Genomic DNA, 21871 nt, shown 5'->3' with positions numbered 1-21871 from the left:
AGGTTCACGCACGGCACCACACACTTGCCCTAAAGGAGGGGCGAAAACGGGCCCTGCTTTCCCAAGAGATAACTTGTTAAAAGCTGACGTGCAGGGGAAGAGGCTGTAGCAACCCCATATGAAGCTAGGCCTAAACACCTCGGTCCCCACGCCAGGTCATACTGAAGATCCCTAATCCTTTGTCAGAACAAGAGAACTCCGAGATATTTTCGTCGACTATTGAAGCTTTTTAAGAGAAGCCAACGGGGAAGGCTTTTCTTGTATCTCTTCTCTCCCAGAAGAAGCATGGAAGATTTATTCCCGATGTTAAGAAAATGGAAAGCCTCCTCACTTAAAAAATATTTACGATCTTAGTATTTTCCTGACTACAAAATAAGGTATACATCTTGTTTAAAATACACATGTCTACACATATATCCGTAAGTTCCCCACAGTCTTCGCCTCCTACATACTTCCTCCATACTGTTGGTGCAGTTTAGGATTAGTAGCACCCCCGACCAACACCCTTATGCTGGTTAAGTCATGCTCACCCACCTTTCAGATCTCTTTAGAGTTTAACTCCCTGGGAAAATACATTCTTGACCTCCTAAATTACTCAGGCTCAAAAAAATCATAACTACCCTTCACAGTTATGATTTCACATTTAATATTACTATTGACAACCCTCTTCCCCTCTCCCACTTGTCTGAAAACTCTATAAGGCCGGCCTCTAGCCCGTTTTTATATTACGTTGTTTTCGCTGGGCTGGCACACCGCGAAACTCACATATGGTTGAATGATCGAGGGATAGCTGAATAAATTATGGTGTATCCATTACTATTCCTGAGAATACTCTCAGGAGTTAAAGGAATGTAGAACTATAAATTCTAATGAAAAGATCTCCGAGATACAGTTACTGAAAAAACGCCAAATAATGACTAAGTACCGTGAAGGAATATAAAAATGTAGATTTCACCCGGGGTGGGGTGTGTGTGTGTGTGTGTGTGTGTGTGTGTGTGTGTGTGTGAATGCAGAACAATAACTTTCAAGTAGAATCTGCAGTAATGATAGTTACTGGTTACCTGTCTAACCTTTGTGGAGCGAGGAGGGCACCTTCCCCAGAGTGAGGGAACCTAGTTTGGGGGCGGTAGTCAAAAGAGCTTTATCTAGGGCTTCCCTGGTGGCGCAGTGGTTGAGAGTCCGCCTGCCGATGCAGGGGATGAGGGTTCGCGCCCCGGTGTGGGAGGATCCCACATGCCGTGGAGCGGCTGGGCCCGTGAGCTATGGCTGCTGAGCCTGCGCATCCAGAGCCTGTGCTCCACGACGGGAGAGGCCACAGCAGTGAGAGGCCCGCGTACCGCAAAAAAAAAAAAAAAAAAAAAAAAAAAAAAAAAAAAAGAGCTTTATCTATACTTTTAAAAATCCGCTTTATTGAGATATAATTTACATGCAACAAAATTCACCAATTCTAAGTGTACAATTCTATGAATTTTAACAAATGTATACAGTAGTGTAGCCAACACCATAATCATGATATTAATCATTTATATTACCCCCAAAAGTTATCTCATACTCCTTTGTAGTCGTTCTCTTCCCTCACTTCAAGCCACTGGCCAACCACTGATGTGCTGTCACTATAGACTTGCCCTTTCCAAAATTTCATGTAAATGGAATACTGCAGTATGTAGTCAGTCTTCTGTGTGTGGCCTCTTTCTCCTAGCTGAATGATTTTGAGATTCATCCATGTTATAGCATGTACCAATACTTTGTTCTTTTTTATTGCTGAGTAGTATTCCATTGTATGGATATACTACAATTTCTTTATCCATTCATCAATTGATGGCCCATTTGGGTTGTTTGAAGTTTTGGACTTTTATGAATAAAACTGAACATTTGAGTACATGTGTCTGTGAATCTGTATTAACTTATTTTTACAAGATGAATTTATTCATGCACTTATGTAATTTAAAAAATAATCTTTTAATTCAATGAATAAGTTCACTACTGTTTGACATTTATTCTTCCAGATTTTACTCTCTGAAATATTAACATCCCTTTATAAATATTAATGGGATTTTATACTGCTAAGCAACTCCTTTTTCAATTTACTAATATACTGTGGCCATTTTAAAATATAAGTACTTACAGATTTAACTCATTCTTTTTAAGGGTTGCATTTCATTGTATGCATGTAAGATAACTTATTTAACTGATCTATCAAATTGTAAAACATGAATTTCTTTGATCAAAATTCCACTTTCAATAATCTATGGTACCAAAATTTCCCTCAAGTTTCCTACGTAATACTTTTAAGATGTTCAGTGTTTATTACAGCACTGTAATGGAGAAAACTGGAAACATCATTTAAAATAAATAAATATATTTTTTTGGCCGTGCAGCTTGTGTGATCTTAGTTCCCCGACCTGGGACTGAATCCATGCCCTCAGCAGTGAAAGCGTGGAGTCCTAACCACTGGATGGCCAGGGAATTCCCAAAACAAATATTTAAATACTCCTTTGTTTCTTTTCCTCACTGGTCACTAGTCCAGACATTCCAATTTTGCTTTTGCTTTGCTGCAATTTTATGAGTTTACGCCAGTAATAAATGAAGACAGTTATTAGACCCATTGCCAGGATAAAGATTTAATACCTTTTCCTAATAGTGCTATCCTAGGCGATTCTGTAGTTGCTTATTCCAGCTGGTGCATTCTGCAGGATGGGGTTGAATAAGATAAGAAAAACCTGCGAAGTTTCAAAAAGAGTAAGCTTTATATTGTTGAAGGCCTACTGAGTAAAACTACGTTTCGTAGAACTACCCTTCAGAAACTCTCATTTCTCAGGAGTGACCCTGAGCAATCAAAACCAAAACCTTCTTTACTCAGGTGGATAAGGTAAAGCCACTCACAGATTCCAGTCGGTTTATTCTGCCCTGCCCCCTTTTTTAAAAATTTCCAAATGTTCCAATAATATTCTTAAGCAAAGTGAAATTAAATTTCAATTAAATATACAACATTTGAAGAACAGGGAAATGCAAAGGGTAAGCAACTGATTTTTGCACTCAGATATTTAAACTTTTTAAAAGCAATAGACATGTTTATTAATTTCTGGTGTGCAACAAAATGCTATTTGATTTTGTAATAACAAAGTCTATGCAATTACCTGAGAGATCCACATATTTCCCAGAATTTGACTTAAACAGAATTATAGACTATATCTCCCTTTTTGAGAAGAAAACTTCCTTTTCACTGGAAATACGTATAAAGAGTTGCTTAGCAGTTGAATAACTTAAAATTGCATTTTGGAAGCTTGCTAGATAAAACATTCTCGTATCCTTTAAGTTTTTATGTCTGCTTTGAGTTTTTATAGAATTCCTTAAAACAATGTTCACCTGATCTAAGGGTCTTCTTAAATTGATTTTCTAAATTTCTCGAGACAAATGAAATGGGTTCCCTTCCTCATAACTTCTTCCAAAATATAATCCATATGTTCTTCTTAGTTAAGCAAAACAGATGGAAAGAATCCTGATCTCCATCACTAGCTTCTAAAACCTAAACCAAAAAATCAAATGAAGATGTCAGGAATAGATTTTTCAGATTTCCCTTTAAGATTTTCTACGCATCAAGAAGCTAATGGAGGTTACAAAACAGGATAATGGCCCACTTAAATGTCTCCATTGTAAAGATAAGGATAATCAGAGTCAGAGAGGTTAAGTAACCTGCCCAAGGTATCACAGCTAGTAAGAACTGGGATAAGAACCCATTTCTTCTCATGTCAACACCCTTAACCATGGTACTACTGCCTTTTTTTTTTTTTTCTTTTAAGTACGCTTAAAAGCAAGGGTTCCCATATGGAACAAACAGAATGGAATACCTATTTTAATTAGTGTGAAGAAGCCTCCAAAAGATTTCGAAATTCCCAGATAGCCTCTTTGAAATACTTGTCGTAAAAGGCTAATGAAAAATCAGGCACAAAAGGTATCTAAAACAATAACTAGGTCTAACCCATTATACCCTCCTAGGCTTCCTCATCAAAACATTGGCCCCCAAAATGATGTGTCAATTTCAATCAACTGAGACACTGGAAAAAACTATCCTCAAAAACCCTATGTAAACTCTTCAGCATCAACTTAAATGGCCTCATATGGGTCCCTCCCAGATTTGATGACTCTCTGAGGGATTTTCTGGCAAACTACTATGTATTTCCTTAAACAGCCAAGGGGAAACAAAAATTAAAATTGATAAGGTTATTGAATACCACCAGAAATATTTATTGTTTGTCCTGGATGAAACCTGACAATATATTTGAAAGGATTTGATAACTTAAGGATTAGAAATTTGGCCAAACGGGAGAAGCTGATATTCAGGGCCTCCTAGGAATTTTTTTAGGCCTTCTCTCCTAAGTTAAATATACTCAAAGGGAAAGAGGCATTCAAACAATAGGTGAATCGGTGTGTCAGTCCTTTTAATCCTAAAACCTCCCCATTCATCTTAAAATACCTGTAGACATTGTGACATTAGAAACAGAATTGTCCTGCAGATATACCCCAAAAATCCATCTTGTAAAAAACTTGGATACTTTGTGCCTTTGTGATATAGATTTTATACTCCCATTCTCTCTAGGACCTAAAAGCCATTCTTGGACATGCAAACACCAGGGAGGTAATTCTTATCAAAAGGGGTAAAAATCATTAAAAAAAAAAAACTTTTGTGACTTTTACACAAATACTAGTAACTATAAGGTCTCTGTGTCTCTGTGCATTTATATTTATACATGTTGTAAATGTGTGATATTCTCCACCTCTGGATGGTATTATCAAAACTAATTTGTAGGGACTTCCCTGGTGGCTAAGTGGTTAAGAATCCGCCCGCCAATGCAGGGGACAAGGGTTCAATCCCTGGCCTGGGAAGATCCCACATGCTGCAGAGCAACCGAGCCCGTGCACCACAACTACTGAGCCTGCACTCTAGGGCCCGGGAGCCACAAGTTCTGAGCCCTTGAGCCGTAACCACTGAAGCCCGTGCACCCTAGAGCCTGGGCACCACAACTACTGGGCCTGCGCGCCTAGAGCCTGTGTGCTGCAACAAGAGAAACCACCGCAAAGAGAAGCCCGCGCACTGCAACAAAGAGTAACAAGCTCACTGCAACTAGAGAAAACCCACAGGCAGCAACAAAGACCCAACACAGACAAAAAAATAAATAAAATTAAAAATTTTAAAACTCTGGAGAAAAGAAACCCTTATAAAAAAATTTGTAAAGTGCTCTATTTGATTGGCTTAAAAACAAACAAGTGCATATATATATATATATAAATTAAGGATTGGGTATTCTAAAACTCAGAAATATAGAAACTAACCCAGATGTTTTTCAAGTTTGTGTGATCTAGGATAAATTAAAGCTAGTTTAAGTTCACTGATGTAAAAACAGGCATGTTTCTAGAATTATCAGCATCAAGTATAAAATTTTTTATTTTACCTGGGTTAACTGGTCAGGTAGGCTCTTGTTGCCTCTTTTAAAAAATGTGTCAGCATGAAAGTAATCAAAGTATGATTGTTAGGAGCAAGTAATAGATATAAGATAAAACGTTTTTAGGTGAACTCTTTAGCAATAATTATATTTTATGTGTACTTAAAAAAATTTCTCAAATCTCTCAGGTAACTTGAAACTTTAAAGATTTTGCAAGTTAAATTAAATAATAGGGTTTATTGAATATCTGGATCATTTCCAAATGGGATAAAATACTGATACATTAATTGCTAAATATAGGTTCATCTACTTTTGGCTTCCTACTATAGAGAAACTAAAGAAAAAGGAGAACATGCTTGTAGAAATAAAAGTTTCCAAGGGTTAAAAGTTATAATTAATGCATGTATTATAATTAAGACTACTGGAAATAGTAGAGGAGACAGCTCTGTATGTAAGGACAGCATGATGTGTTTTTTGGTTAAGAAGAGGTTTGAGGAATAAAGATGCAAATTTGTTGAAGGAAATGAGAGTAATTTTGTCTAAACTAGAACTTCTGGTTATTTCAGAAGACAGTGAGAGAGAATTTTACCTTGTGTAATCAAGCTGGATAAAACTGAATTATAAGGGTTTTTTAATTACACTTTAAAATTAGTAGTGTACTTACGTAAAACTAAAACTTGATTACCTTTCATCTGTTAAAAGGACAGTGGTTTTTTTAAATCATTTTGGCCAAATAGATAATTAAGTATTGTTTCACAATCTGTGATCCTATTTAGTCAAGTGTCCAAACTTTTGATATTCTTTGATAGCTTCTGCAAATCAAATGTTATATGAAGTCCTTTTGATCTCTAGTTAACTTTGGGATTTCTCAGAGGGCCCCTGAAATATCTCAAAGAATTTATTCTCTCATCTCATAAAACGGGAGATGTTAAACCAATTTAGGCTTATTTGACATGTTAAATTACATGGGAAGCATCGTCAAATAAGTAACATTAAGCCTTCTTTATGTTGTGTCTGTATAGGTATGTGTTAATAAGTGTTCCAGAAATTGTATGAAATTCATGGAAGTCTGATATGTCCTGGCATAATGTTGTCTGTCATCAAAATTGAGGCTCACACTAAAAGGACTGAACTTGAATATCAGGGAAATGCCCTAGCTTTTATGCAAAGGCAGTAGCAACAGAATCCGTAAAGATTGTGGTACCTGTGGATGACGTCTATTCTACTGGAAAAAAAAAAAAAAAGACCCCTCATTGCCAGACCTTTGCCATTCTGATATCCTTCCAACATGGCAACGGTCTGTTCCAGAAACAGAGAAATTAAGATGGGTAAACAATGGCTGTAATTTAAACAATCATGGCTATAGGAAACCCAAGACAGCCACTTGGATTTTCCAGGCTCTCTGGCAAACCCCAGTTTTCATTTTTTGCATTCCTTCTGCACAGGCCTCATCTCTTCCCTCTGGACCCTTTGAACACCTGCAGCTGGACTTCATTCAACTGCCACTTAGTATGGGCTATCAATATGCTTCTGTTATTGTATGCATGTTTTTCAGATGGGCTGACGCCTTCCTCTGCCATAAGGTGTGATGCCCTCACAGTGGCAAGGAAATTGTTAGACAATGGGTTTCCCACTTTGGGTAGACCTTTCACAATCTCCACTGATCAAGGTACCCACTTCATTGGGCAAATCATATGAGCCTTAATGAAAAACTGACAAACTACTTGGAATTACCACTGTCCCTATATCACCCTCAATCATCGGGTAAGGTCAAGAGAACTAATGGAAATACTGGTTTCAAGCAGAGCAAGTATTAATTACATGGGACTGCATAAACTCAGGAGGATGCTCTAACATTTTGGATTTCCAGATTTAAGGAAACCTTTTCTCTGAAGCTATCTAGGACTTAATGGAAGTTTGGCAAAGTATACCTCTGTGAACAAAGATGAAACATTTACTTTTCTCCCTACCTGGTCCCTCCAGAATTCAGAATCTCTCAGTGAATATTCTTATTTTCATGACAATATATTTATCTGCATAAGTTCAATAAGAATCTGTTCTCCTTCTCACACTGCACCAAACCATACGAACATGAGGACTACAGAGAAAAGTCATATAAATGTAAGGCATGTGGGAGAGTCTTCAGTTACCACAAATCTGTTCCTATGAAAGAACTCACCCCAGAAGAACACTCTGTGAATGTAAGCAATGTGGAAAAGCCTTCAGTTAATACCAGTCTGTTCAAAGACATGAAAAGAGTCACACTGGGGAGAATGGAACAATGGGTAAAAGCCTTCAGTTACTGCAGTACATTTTGAAGCCATGAAAGAACTCAGAATGGAGAGATATCTCTTGAATGTAAGCAAAGTGAGAAAGCCTTCAATTTGCCCAAATCCTTACAAAATCATGTGAGAATGAACACCAGGCAGAAACGAGATAAATGTGAAAAACATGGGAAATTTTTCAATTTCAACAAATACCATCAAAGTCATATGTAAACTCCCACTGGAGAGAAATCCCACGAATACAAGTAGTACTGGAAAGCCTGATGCAAATTAATTCACATATAATGCTCCTGAAAATTTACAATATGAAAGTTATCAGTTATAAATATATATATTTTTTAATCAGTCCCTCATTCATAAAGTAATTCTGTGGAGCATGGATTCTGCTTGTTACTTTTACCAATGTACACTGAATTGAGATGATTCTGTAAGTACTCTTAGCCCTAGTACATAAGTTTAATAAGTCATGTTTTTTCATTAAATCAGTTAATAACATTTTTGTCTTTCCATTATGAAGTTTGCTGGATCCATGGGTAAATTGAAGTGTACTTTGAATATGCAAGGAGCTTCAATTTTTATATAGTTAAAAAACTGTTTTCTAAGTAAGGGGTCATTGAGAAATGACACTCTGACATTTGTTGGACTTTTCCAACTGGCCTCCTGTGGGAGGTTCTGGATATCTTACCCATTATATATATTTCATCTTTCCTATAAGAAAAATTACATTTTGTTGGCCAGAAGAGCCTTTTTCCATTTTCCTTGCTAGTAAATAGTTGACATAAATTTGTTAAGTATACAAAGGTTGTTATATCGTCACATGTGAAGTATTCTTTTCATCTTCTGCCTTTTGTTGTCATTACTTCTAATTGGGATATGAATAACATATTTTGCATTAACAAGGGGGACCTGTGATAGGACAATAAAATCTAGAGTTGGAGATTACCATTCTGGATTGTATCCTGTCAACATAGGTAATGTTATGAAGTACATTTTCTAAAATCTACTGCTTTTATGGCTCCATGTTAGAATTCATGGAATCTATGGAAGATGGAGGAAAATAACAGCTTTTGTTTTATTTAATAGCAAAGGAAAGTTAAAAAAAAAAAAAGAAATAAAGAAAAAGAACCTGTTCTCCTTGTAAAAGGACACAATTACCAAGGCTTTCACTGGAATGTAATGTTTGAGAGAAACGTACATAGCCTCATATGACCAGACAGCTTCAAGGAACTGCTTGGAAAAATCAAGCTGTTATTTTGCTTACGAGGTTCTAGCAAAGCAATCTTACAAAAATATGTATATGGTCAATCACTGTTCTTGCTGCATGTATATAAATAATCAGGCCAAGTTTAATACAAACAAATTTAGTTTTACTGTGATTATCTATAGTAAAAAAAAATGGGAGTAATTATAGGAGAAAAATTAAGTTTTTACCTTTGTAGATATTAGATTTTAGTGCTGTTAACTGTCACACCTCTATACTGGACTCCCCTGGCCTAAGGTATTGCCTGTGGTCTTGCTGACTGTTCATAATACCACTTTTTTTTTTTTTTTTTTTTTTTTTTTTTTTTTTTTTGCGGTACACAGGCCTCTCACCGCTGTGGCCTCGCCCGTTGCGGAGCACAGGCTCCGGACGCGCAGGCCCAGCGGCCATGGCTCACGGGCCCAGCCACTCCGCGGCATGTGGGATCCTCCCGTACCGGGGCACGAACCCGCGTCCCCTGCATCGGCAGGCGGACTCTCAACCACTGCGCCACCAGGGAAGCCCCATAATACCACTTTTGGGAAACATAAACTCACTCCACATGAGATAATCATGGGCAGACCAATGTCTATTGGTATACAACCTTCTGCTGATCCTTTGTAGCCCCATGCTAGCATGATCAGCTACTGTAAGTCTTTAATATCTTATTTTCAAGCCTATTACCAACAGGTTAAAGAAGCTTTCCCATATTCCAATTTAGGGAAAACTTGTTGGTCAGAGTCTGAAGCCTGGTGACTGGATATTCTGGAGGCATTATCAGAAAAAAAACACTCTCAAAGCCCCACTGGAAGGGAACTTATCAAGTGCTTCTGGCCACTTACACTGCTGCAAAACTAGAAGGCAATAAGCCTTGTATACATATATCATAGCTAAAGGAGGCTCCAACTGACATCTGGTCCTGTACAAACACGGGAGACCTCCAAATCAAGTTGACAAGGATGAGAAGTAGTGGACATCGATGTAGACTGCTTCCATCCAAGACGCCAGATCAAGACTTTCCATTTCAGCTAAACACAATATCTTTTCTTCTCTTTCCTTTATTCTGGCACTGACTTGGAAAAATAATGCCATCAGCCATATCTTCAAGGCCATTGCTAAGGAAGGTAATCTCTAGAATTTAGAACAACTTTTTATTGCAAGCTAGGAAAAAAATCTAACCGACCCCGGCCTTAAATGGGCAAATGCAACAATTCTTGCAGATGAATCCATTAACAATGTCATCTTAGTGGAAAGGATTTATTTTTTGGTGGTTATCATTCTCCTTGGGCATATGAATGCCTAGATGGCTGGTGCACAGCTGGGCAATGCCTCCTAAGTTACCTAACTGTGACCCTAACTGTTCTCGAAAGGGCCTACCAGGAGGCATTTATGATTCAGGATTTGCTTCCCTTGGCAGGTCCCTACTTCCCTGGTTAGGAATAAATACAAATGATGCTATGATCAGGAACCTTTCCTTAACTCTTGAGAGTACAGCAGGATCCACTACTAATCAATAGCCTCCCAGCAAAGATCCTTGGACTTTCTGGGGGGGGTTGAAATTCAGTTACATATTAAGCAAGCCACTTGGCTTAAGAAGATGACTCTGAATGGGGTCTTTCTTTGATTGGTTTGGGTCTTGGAGACCATAGCTTCAAAGTCCACTCCAAACACTGGAAATTATCCTGCTTATTATAATCATAGTAATCTCCCTGGTGCCTTGTATCCTCTCAAAAGCTTTAAATGCGTGTTTGCAGCCACTAACCACCATGCAAATGATCACCCTAAGACTTGAACAGAAAAGAAACAAAGAGAGTAACCAATTTAAGGATTATGAACCATCATGACCTGTGAATGTCACAGGGCTTAAGGAAAAGTGTCATGACCTATGGATGCAGAGAGTGACCTATGGCAGCTGAGAGTGGCACTAATGCCTTAATTTTTTTTATCACATCTCATTTATGCTGAGAGTTTGATCAGAAGGGGGGAATTGTTAAAGAAGAAGCCGACCCAAAATGGAGTCATTTGCTTCCCCTTACCCACTACAGCAAACCAGGACTTAACTGCTGTTCTAACTCCTCCCAGAAATGACCTTGTGTTTAACAATGGTTAAAGAAATTATTAGGTAGCATGAAGCTGAATGTCTAAGACTGCTATGTACCATAACAACATCAACATCATTTTTTATTTCAGAAAACCTTCTTCTCCTTACCCAAATTTCCATCTATCCTGACTGTATAAATATTTCAAATGTCTCATAATTACTCACATATCTTCCATGCTACAAAACAGAAATGAATTTACTCAAAAAACTTTTTCCTCCAAAACTTAGATTTACCGACTCATGTCTTCATGGTAAATGACGGTTGATAGTGGAACAATCATCTAACATTAAATTCAAATATCTGTATGTTTCTCAGATTTCAACATGCATCAGGATTCCTTAGAGGGATTGTTAAAACCAGATTGCTGGGACTCTCACTTCTAGTCAAGATAAAGTAACAAAGACCAGATTTACCCCCTCACCTAAAATAATTTTTTAAAAAACAGACAAAATTTATTAAACAATGGTTTCAAGACCCTGGACACCAGGCAATGAAAAACAATGATTCCTGAAAGACAGAAAACAAATGCAGTAAGGCCTGAATCTGAGACTGCCCCTGCTTACTGCCTTGAGAGTGTTTCCAGCCCATAGCACAGAAAGGGGAACAGAGGGGTAGGCTGGTGAACTCCTTGAGCTGTAAGTCCGAGGAAACCAAACTTTAGGGCAGAATGCCAGAGAGAGAGAGCAAAGAAAGAAAAACACCTTGTATAGAAAGAGATCTACAGAAGGCTTCCCCTAGAATATCCAGCAGAGTACCAATAAGTACATGCATGTGCAGAAACGACCGAAAAGCCAAAGACTCATCAAAGGATTAAAGAGAACAGTGCCTGTTCCCATCAGCAAGACTGAAAAAACTCATAATTCAGGGGATAGTGAGTAGGATACTCAAGAAGGTTTCCCCTCAGTAGTGAAGAATAATTAGTTCTATATTGAGGACTACTTTGAACCTACCTAACAAGTCATAAAACACCTGAAAGGACCAAATTGTTTGCAAATAGCTTAATTGCACCCTAGAACAAAGCTCAAGAAATTTTTAAGAATACAAAAATATCCAACGTCTAACAAGGTAAAATTCTGGCATCTAACCTAAGATTATTATTTTTTAATATTTATTTATTTTATTTTATTATTTATTTTCTTTATTATTTTGGCTGCATTAGGTCTTAGCTGCGGCACTCAGGATCATCGTTGAGGCATGTGGGAGCTTTTCGTTGCGGCACATGGACTTCTCCTTCATTGCAGCGCGTGGGCTCCAGAGTGCGTGGGCTCTGTAGTTTGCAGCACGCAGGCTCTCTCATTGAGGCACATGAGCTCAGTAGTTGTGGCGCGTGAGGGTTTAGTTGCCCTGTGGCATGTGGGATCTTAGTTCCCTGACCAGGGACTGAAACCACGTCCCCTGCATTGGAAGGCGGGTTCTTTACCACTGGCCCACTGGGGAAGTCCCTAACTTAAGATTATTGAGTATACAAAGAAGCAGAAACACATGACCCATAATAATGAGGTAGTTCATCGAAATGAACTCAGAACTGAGAGAGATGTTATCTTAAATAACTACAGGACTTCCCTGGTGGCGCAATGGTTAAGAATCCGCCTCCCAATGCAGGGAACACGGGTTCGAGCCCTGGTCCGCGAAGACCCCACATGCTGTGGGGCAACTAAGCCTGTGCGCTACAACTACTGAGCCTGTGCTCTGAAGCCCGCGCGCCTAGAGCCCATGCTCTGCAACAAGAGAAGCCAACGCAATGAGAAGCCCGCGTGCCACAACAAAGAGTAGTCCCCACTCACCGCAACTACAGAAAGCCCGTGCACAGCAACAAAGACCCAACACAGCCAAACATAAATGAATTTTTTAAAAAAGTACAGACATGAAAGACAAAAGAAAGACATAAATCAAACTTTTAGAAATAAAAACTACCATGTCTGAGAAGAAAAATACACTAGATAGTTAACAGCAAATTAGACAATACAAAAGAGAAGACTAACTTAAAGGCATAGCAATACAAAAGTATCCAAAATGAAATACAGATAGAGGAGTAAAACAAAAACATGAAAAGCATCAGTGAGCTGTAGGACAACCTAAAGCAGCCTAACACATGAGGTAACTGATGTCCCTGAAAGAAGGGAAGGGGGACAGAAAAAATACTGGAAGAAATAATGACCAAAAGTTTTCCAAATTTGATTACAACTATAAAACCACATATTCAAGAAGCTCAACTGACCCCATACAAGAAACCTGAATAAAACGACATCAAAGCCTATCATTATCAAATAACTCAAAACCAGTGACAAAGAGAAAATCTTAAAAGTAGCAAGAGAAAAAGAGACTTATTAGCTACCTAGGAACAAAGATAAAGATGACATATTTCTCACTGGAAATAATGCAAGCAGGAAGACAGTGGAGCAGCATTTTAAAATACTAGAAGGCAAAAAAAAACAGCCTAGAAATCTATATGCAGCAAAAAACATCATTTAAAAAGAAGGTAAAATAAAGATATTCCCAGACATACAAAAGTTGAAAATTCATCAACAGCAAATCTGCACTACAAGAAACGTTAAAGGAAGTTCTTCAGGCAGAAGGATAATGATACCATAAAAAGCTACACAAAGGAATAAAGAGCACCAGAAAAGGTTAGGTATAAGAGTATACATGTAAGAATCTGTTTTCTTACTCTTTAAAACTTAAAAAAAAATAATGAACCATTTAAACAAAACTAACAATAGGGCTTCCCTGGTGGCGCAGTGGTTGAGCGTCTGCTTGCCGATGCAGGGGACACGGGCTCGTGCCCCGGTCTGGGAGGATCCCGCATGCCGCGGAGCGGCTGGGCCCGTGAGCCATGGCCGCTGAGCCTGCGCGTCCGGAGCCTGTGCTCCGCAACGGGAGAGGCCCGCGTACCGCAAAAAAAACAAAAAACTAACAATAATGTATTGTGGTATTTATAACTTATGTAAAAGTAAAATCCATGAACAATAATATTACAAAGGCTGGAAGGAGCCAAACAGAAGTACACTATTATAATATTCTATACATCAAGTGGCATAATATTACTTGAGGGGGAACTGATAAGTTACAAATGTGTGCTGTAAATCTTAAAGCAACTACACTAAAATAATAAAACAAAGAGTTATACTTAATAATCCCACAAAGGAGATAAAACGAGATCATAAATATTCCATTAATTCAAAAGAAGTCAGAAAAAAAAGAAAAGGGGAACAAGAGCAGATAATACAAACAGAAAACAAATAGCAAGATAATAGATTCAAATGTAGTTTTTTTGTAACCATAGCAATAATCACAGAAATTGTAAATGATATAATTATACCAATTGAAAGGCAAAATTTGTGAAATTGGATAAAAAAGCAAGAACTAGGGAATTCCCTGGCAGTCCAGTGTTTAGGACTTGACACTTTCACTGCAGTGGGCCTGGGTCTGATCCCTGGTCAGGGAACTATAAGACCCCACAAGGCATTCAGTGTGGCCAGAAAAAGAAAAAAAAAGCAAGAACTACATTACCTACAAAAGTATTTTATTTTATTGAAGAGCTGGCTCTTTTAAAAAATCTTTATTTATTTATTTATTTATTTTGGCTGCACCAGGTCTTAGTTGTGGCACGCAGACTCCTTAGTTGAGGCATGCAGGCTTCTTTTTTTTTAATTTTTTTTTTTTTATAAATTTATTTTATTTATTTCTTTTTGGTTGCATTGGGTCTTCATTGCTGCGTGCAGGCTTTCTCAAGTTGCAGTGATCGGGGGCTACTCTTCGTTGCGCTGCGTGGGCTTCTTATTGTGGTGGTCTCTCCTGTTGCAGAGCATGGGCTCTAGGCGTGTAGGCTTCAGTAGTTGTGGCATGCGGGCTCAGGAGTTGTGGCTTGCGGGCTCTAGAGTACAAGCTCAGTAGTTGAGGCACACGGGCTTAGTTGCTCCGCAGCATGTGGGATCCTCCTGGACCAGGACTCGAACCCGTGTCCCCTGCATTGGTGGGTAGATTCCCAACCACTGTGCCACCAGGGAAGCCCCCATGCGGACTTCTTAGTTGTGGCATGCAGACTCTTAGTTGCAGCATGTGGACTTAGTTGCGGCATGCAAACTCTTAGTTGTGGCATGCATGCAGGATCTAGTTCCCCGACCAGGGATCAAATCCAGGCCCTCTGCACTGGGAGTGCAGAGTCTTACTCCCTGGACCACCAGGGAAGACCCTACGAAAGTATTTCAAATGTAAAAATACAAGTAGGTAAAAGTATGGAAAAGATATATCATGCTAACAATAGTCATAAGAAACCTGGAATTCTATTAATGTCAGACTAGATTTCTGAGCAAAGTATACACAAATCTACAATTATGGTCAAGAGATTTCAATAGCCCTCTCTTAATAACTGACAGAACAAGAAGGCAGAAAATCAGCAAGGACGTGAACAACATTATCAACAAACTTGACCTGACATTTATATAACACTCTACCCAACAACAGCAAAATACACGTTGTTCTCAAGTGTACCCAGAACATTTACAAAGATAAACCATATTCTGGACCATAAAATGAATCTTAAAAATTTAAAAGGACTCAGATCATATCAAGTATGTTCTCAGACCACATTAAATGAAATTTGAAATCAAGAACAAAAAGATTTTTAGAAAATCTATAAATATTTGAAAAGGAAATAACACTTCTAAATAACCCATGGATCAAAGAAATCCTAAAGGAAATTGTAAGGTATTTTGAACTGAATGAACATAAATATAGAACATATCAGAATTTATGGGATGCCACTAAAGCAGTACTTAGGGGAAACTGTATAGCACTAAAAACCTATATTAGAGAAGAGAAAAGGTCTCAGATCAATGACCTCAGCTCCTACCTTGAGAAACTAAAAAAAAAGAAGACCAAATTAAAACCAAAGTAAGCAGAAGAAAGGAAAGCCAAAAGTAAGAATCAATGAAATGGAAAACAGAAAAACAGAAAATCAATATAAGCAAAATCTGGTTCTTTAAGAAGATGAATAAAATTCATAAGTATCAGGAATGAGAAAAGTTACATCACTATAGTCTCTACGGATAATAAAATAACAAGGGAATATTATGAACAATTTTATTCCCTTAAATGCCACCACTTAGATGAAATGGACACAGTTCTTGAAAAACACAAAATACCAAAGCTCACTCAAGAAGAAATAGATAACCTTAACAGCCTTGTATCTTTTTAAAAGTTGAAAATGTAAACACCTTCCCACCAACCATCATTTAAGGAAGAAATAATACCATTTTGACACAAAGTCTTCCAACTCAGTCCATGAGGCTTGATACCAAAACCAGGCAGTCATTACAAAGAGACTACAACCCAATACTGCTCATGAACACAGATGCAAAAATTCTAAACAAAAATTTAGCAAATCAAATCCAAAACTATATGAAAAGGATAACATATCAAGGCTAAGTGGTGTTTAATCCCAGGAATACAGTTGGTTTATCATTCAAAAGTTGATCAGTGTTAACAAACCAATTATATTCATAAAATGAAAACAAAACAAAACCATATAATCATCTTGATAGATTCAGAAAAAGCATTTAACAAAATCCAGAATCCATTTCTGATAAAAACTCAGCAAACTAGGACTAGAAGAGGACTTCATAAATTTGATAAAGGACATCTACAAAAAACCTACAGCTACTATCAGACCTAATGATAAAAGTCTGAATGCTTTCCTTTAAGATCAGGAATAAGACAGATGTCTAGTCTCATACATGTTATTCAACATTCCATTGGAGGTTCCAGCCAGTGAAATCAGGCAACAAAAATAAACAAAAGTCATCCATATTGGAAAGGAGAAGTAAAACAATCTTTATTCATAGATGGCATGATCTTCTATGTAAAAAAATATGATGGAATATGCCAAAATAAAGCTACTAGAGCTAATAAATGAATTTAGTAAGGTAGTGGGATACAACATCAATATACAAAAATCAACTATATATTAGAATTTTGAAGGGGACATTTTAATGAAAATTGAAAACTGAATTTTATAAAGTGATATCATTTACAATAATATCAAACATATGATAGGCATATGGGTAAATCTGACAGAAGATGTGAAAGATTTGTACCTTGAAAACTATAAAATACTGCTAAGAAATTAGAGTAGACACAAATAAATGGGGAGATATATTTTGTTCATAGATCAGAGACAATTTTAAGATATCACTTCTCCCCCAATTTACAATCCCAATCACCAGCAGTAATTTGTGTAGAAATTCATAAATTTCTGCTTCTTCAAAAGATCTGTTATGAAAATGAAAAAAGGTATATAAACTTTGGAGAAAAATTTTGTAGACCGTATATCTGAAAAAGAATTTGCATCAAGAATATATAGCGAGCTTCCCTGGTAGCATAGTGGTTATGAATCTGCCTGCCAATGCAGGGGACACGGGTTCGAGCTCTGGCCTGGGAAGGTCCCACATGTTGCGGAGCAACTAAGCCCGTGCACCACAACTACTGAGCCTGAACTCTAGAGCCCTCGAGCTACAACTACTGAGCCCACGTGCCACAACTACTGAAGCCTGCGCACCTAGAGCCCGCGTGCCACAATGGGAGAAGCCACTGCAATGAGAAGCCCACGCACCGCAACGAAGAGTAGCCCCCGCTCACCGCAACTAGAGAAAGCCTGCACACAGCAACGAAGACCCAATGCAGCCAAAAAATAAATAATTTTAAAAAAGAAAAAAGAATATATAGAGAACTCTCAAAATTCAACCACTAGAATTTAAACAACTCAGTCTTTAAAAAGAGCAAAGATTTTAACAGACACTTTACCAAAGAACATATACAGAAGACTAATGGAAAGCACATGGAAAGATGTTCAACATCACAGGTCATTAGGGAAATGCAACTTACAATCCCAGTGAGACAACCATACAAGCATATTAGAATGGCTAAATTTAAAAAGGCTGGGCAGGGAATTCTCTGGTGGTCCAGTGGTTAGGGCTCCATGCTTCCACTGCAAGGGGCACAGGTTTGATCCCTGGTCGGGGAACTAAGATCCTGCAAACTACATGACATGGCAAAAAAAAAAAAAAAAGGCTGCGCAAACCAAGTGTTGAGTAGGATGTGCAGAAACTGAAACTCTCATACACAGTTGGTGGAAACAAATTAGTACAACCACTCTGAAAAACAGTCTGGCAATTTCTTAAAAAGTTAAACATTCACCTACCATATGATTCAGCTATCACAAGCACTATCACTCCTAGTATTTACCCAAGATAAAAGGATATATATGTCCATACAAAGACTTGTCCATGAGTGTTCATAGCAGCTTTATTTGTAATAGACAGAAACTAGAAATGACCCAAACGTCCATCAACAGGTGACTGGATAAGAAATTTGTGTTATAGCCATATAATGGAATACCACTGAGCAATAAAAAGAATCAACTATTTAAACATGCAGTATGAATGAATCTCAAAATCATTATGCTGAGTGGAAGAAGTCAGATCACTCTCTGCACTGGGAGCCACTTTCCTGCCACAGTCCCTTACTCCCCTCCCTGGTGAGGAGTACCTCTGAGCTGCTGGGCCGACCACTGTCTGCAGTAGTGATGAAACAACTGCAGATGCTGACAGATGAGAGCCTCAGCAGCTTGGCAGCCTCAGGGTTCTTGACCTCCCTTATCCCTAGGCAAAGCTTCCAAACCAGTGCCACTGAAGGGACACTGACACAGCAGCCACGTTCACTGGGGCTGGGGCTGCCACAGTTGGGGTGGTTGGGATTGGCACTGTGTTTGGGAGCCTCATCCTTGGTTATGCCGGGAACTCTTCTCTGATGCAACAGCTCTCCTCCTATGCCATTCTGGGCTTTGCCCTCTTGGAGGCCATGGGACTCTTTTCCCTGATGGTAGTCTTTTCCATTCTCTTTGCCATGTTAAGGAGCCCTCTCTAACTCCCATAGTTCTTTCTACCGTGTCTAATTGGCCCTGTATGTTCCTTTTCCTACACATCCCCAGGCAGCCTGGGGAAAGTGGTTGGCTCAGGGTTCGACAGAGGGAAGACAAATAAATACTATGTTAAGATGATTAAAAAAAGAAAAAAGAAAAAAGCCAGATCAAAAAAAGAAGTACATACTGTGTGTAAAACCTAGAAAATACAAACTAATCTACAGTGACAGATCAGTGGCTGTCTGGAAAGGGGAGGCAGGATGGAGTGCAAAGGAACATAAGAAGATTTTGGGGGGTGACAAGACATGTACCTATCTTGACTGTGCTGATGGTTCTATGGGTGTATTCAAACGTCCAAACTTATCAAATTGTACACTTTGTGTTCAGTTTATTGTATGTCAATTACACCTCAGTAAAGCTGTTTTTTAAAAACACAAATTTCTGGATTCTATCACCAGAGCCTTTGGCTGTAAAAATATTTACCCATTTCGTTCGATCAAAATCAATCATTTTGGCTTCCCTGGTGGTGCAGTGGTTGAGAGTCCGCCTGCCGATGCAGGGGACACGGGTTCGTGCCCCGATCCGGGAAGATCCCACATGCCGCTGAGTGGCTGGGCCCATGAGCCATGGCCGCTGAGCCATGGCCCTGCCGCTGAGTGGCTGGGCCCATGAGCCATGGCCCTGCGTGTCCGGAGCCTGTGCTCCACAACGGGAGAGGCCACAACAGTGAGAGGCCCACGTACCACAAAAAAAAAAAAAAAAAAAAAAAAAAAAAATCAATCATTTTGATAGCTTCCTACTGAAGTCTAAATATCCACTCACTTAATAACAAGTATGATAACTTGGGAACATAAAGTTACTATTTTTCAAAATTATCTCAATATAGAAGCAACTTATACTACAAAGTATTCATCCTGGTGGATATGGAAAAACATGAGGGATAGTAAAAAAAAAATTTAAAGGATTTATGAAGTTTAGCTTTCTAACGGCTAAGCAGAAATAGTATGATGACAAAGAAAATGGGGAGGCAAAAATAAACAGAAAAGTCGACGTACCTATGGTCATCTAATCTATGACAAAGGAGGCAAGAATATACAATGGAGAAAAGACATTCTCTTCAATAAGTGGTGCTGGGAAAACTGGACAACTACATGTAAAAGGACAAAATAGAACATTCTCTAACACCATACATAAAAATAAACTCAAAATGGATTAAAGACCTAAATGTAAGGCCAGACACTATCAAACTCGTAGAGGAAAACATAGGAAGAACACTCTTTGACATAAATCACAGCAAGATCTTTTTTGACCCACCTCTTAGAGTAATGGAAATAAAAACAAAAATAAACACATGGGACCTAATGAAACTTAAAAGCTTTTGCACAGCAAAGGAAGCCATAAACAAGATGAAAAGACAATCCTCAGAATAGGAGAAAATATTTGAAAACGAAGCAACTGACAAAGGATTAATCTCCAAAATATACGAGCAGCTCATACAGCTCAATATCAGAAAAACAAACAACCCAATCCAAAAATGGGCAGAAGACCTAAACAGACATTTCTCCCAAGAAGATATACAGATTGCCAACAAACACATGAAAGGATGCTCAACATCACTAATCATTAGAGAAATGCAAATCAAAACCACAATGAGGTATCACCTCACACCAGTCAGAATGGCCATCACCAAAAAATCTACAAACAATAAATGCTGGAGAGGGTGTGGAGAAAAGGGAACCCTCTTGCACTGTTGGCAGGAATGTAAATTGATACAGCCACTATGGAGAACAGTATGGAGGTTCCTTAAAAAACTAAAAATAGAGCTACCATATGATCCAGCAATACTACTCCCGGACACATATCTGGAGAAAACCATAATTCAAAAAGATACATGCACTCCAATGTTCACTGCAGTACTACTTACAATAGCCAGGACATGGAAGCAACCTAAATGTCCATTGATGGATGAATGGATAAAGAAGATGTGGTACATACCGTCTTTGGAAGATTACTGGAATATAACTCATCCATAAAAAAGAACGAAATAATGTCACTTGCAGCAACATGAATGGACCTAATCTAAAATTAAAATTGGAATCTAAAAAATGGTACAAATGAACTTATTTACAAAACAGAAATAGAGTCACAGATGTAGAAAAAAAACTTACGGTTACCAAGGGGGAAAAGGGGGGAGGGATAAACTGGGAGATTGGGATTGACATACACACTACTATATATCAAATAGGTAACTAATAAGAACCTACTGTATAGCACAGGGAGCTCTACTCAGTATTCTGTAATGACCTATATAGGAATACAATCTAAAAAAGACCAGATATATGTATAATGTACAACTGATTCACTTTGCTGTACAGCAGAAACTAACACAACATTGTAAATCAACTATACTCCAATAAAACTCAAAAAAAAAATTTAAACAGAACCCAAGCCTAGTGTTAACACTAGTAAAACGGATGAAACCTATGATAATTAGACAACAATAATCTTAATTTGAAGAAAGGCATAGCATGGTATTCAAGTAATGGGTAACAGAGAAAGACTGGTGTTCAAAAGTCCAGAAATAACGCTGGAGACTAGGATATAGCAGAATTCTACTGCCATCTTCTTTTTCCTCAACATTTGTGCATCATGAGATAGGCAATGTTATAACTGCAAAATAAATGTCATAAACCTATTTCTTTAACTAACCATCAACCTTAAACTTGCTTTTCTAAAAATTGGTTAGATGTGGGATATATGTTAGGAATCATGATTTTGTACCTTGTATCAAATGCTTTATCTATTTCAAACAAACAAGGAAAATTCTCGGAGCTCTATTTACAAATGCTAATTTCTATTGATATAATAATAAATACCATAATTCA

At 38.1% G+C, this 21871-nt stretch overlaps 1 pseudogene; it reads left to right on the top strand.

Annotated features, from left to right (window-relative positions):
- Nucleotides 1-17781: 17781 nt before the first annotated feature.
- LOC116762338 lies at nucleotides 17782-19726 on the top strand (annotated as a pseudogene).
- The last annotated feature ends 2145 nt before the right edge of the window (nucleotides 19727-21871 follow it).

The sequence above is a fragment of the Phocoena sinus genome, chromosome 11, assembly GCF_008692025.1.
Source record: "Phocoena sinus isolate mPhoSin1 chromosome 11, mPhoSin1.pri, whole genome shotgun sequence".
Classification (NCBI taxonomy): domain Eukaryota; kingdom Metazoa; phylum Chordata; class Mammalia; order Artiodactyla; family Phocoenidae; genus Phocoena; species Phocoena sinus.
The sequence above is the reverse complement of the archived record's forward strand: the minus strand, read 5'-3'. Positions and strand labels throughout refer to the sequence as shown.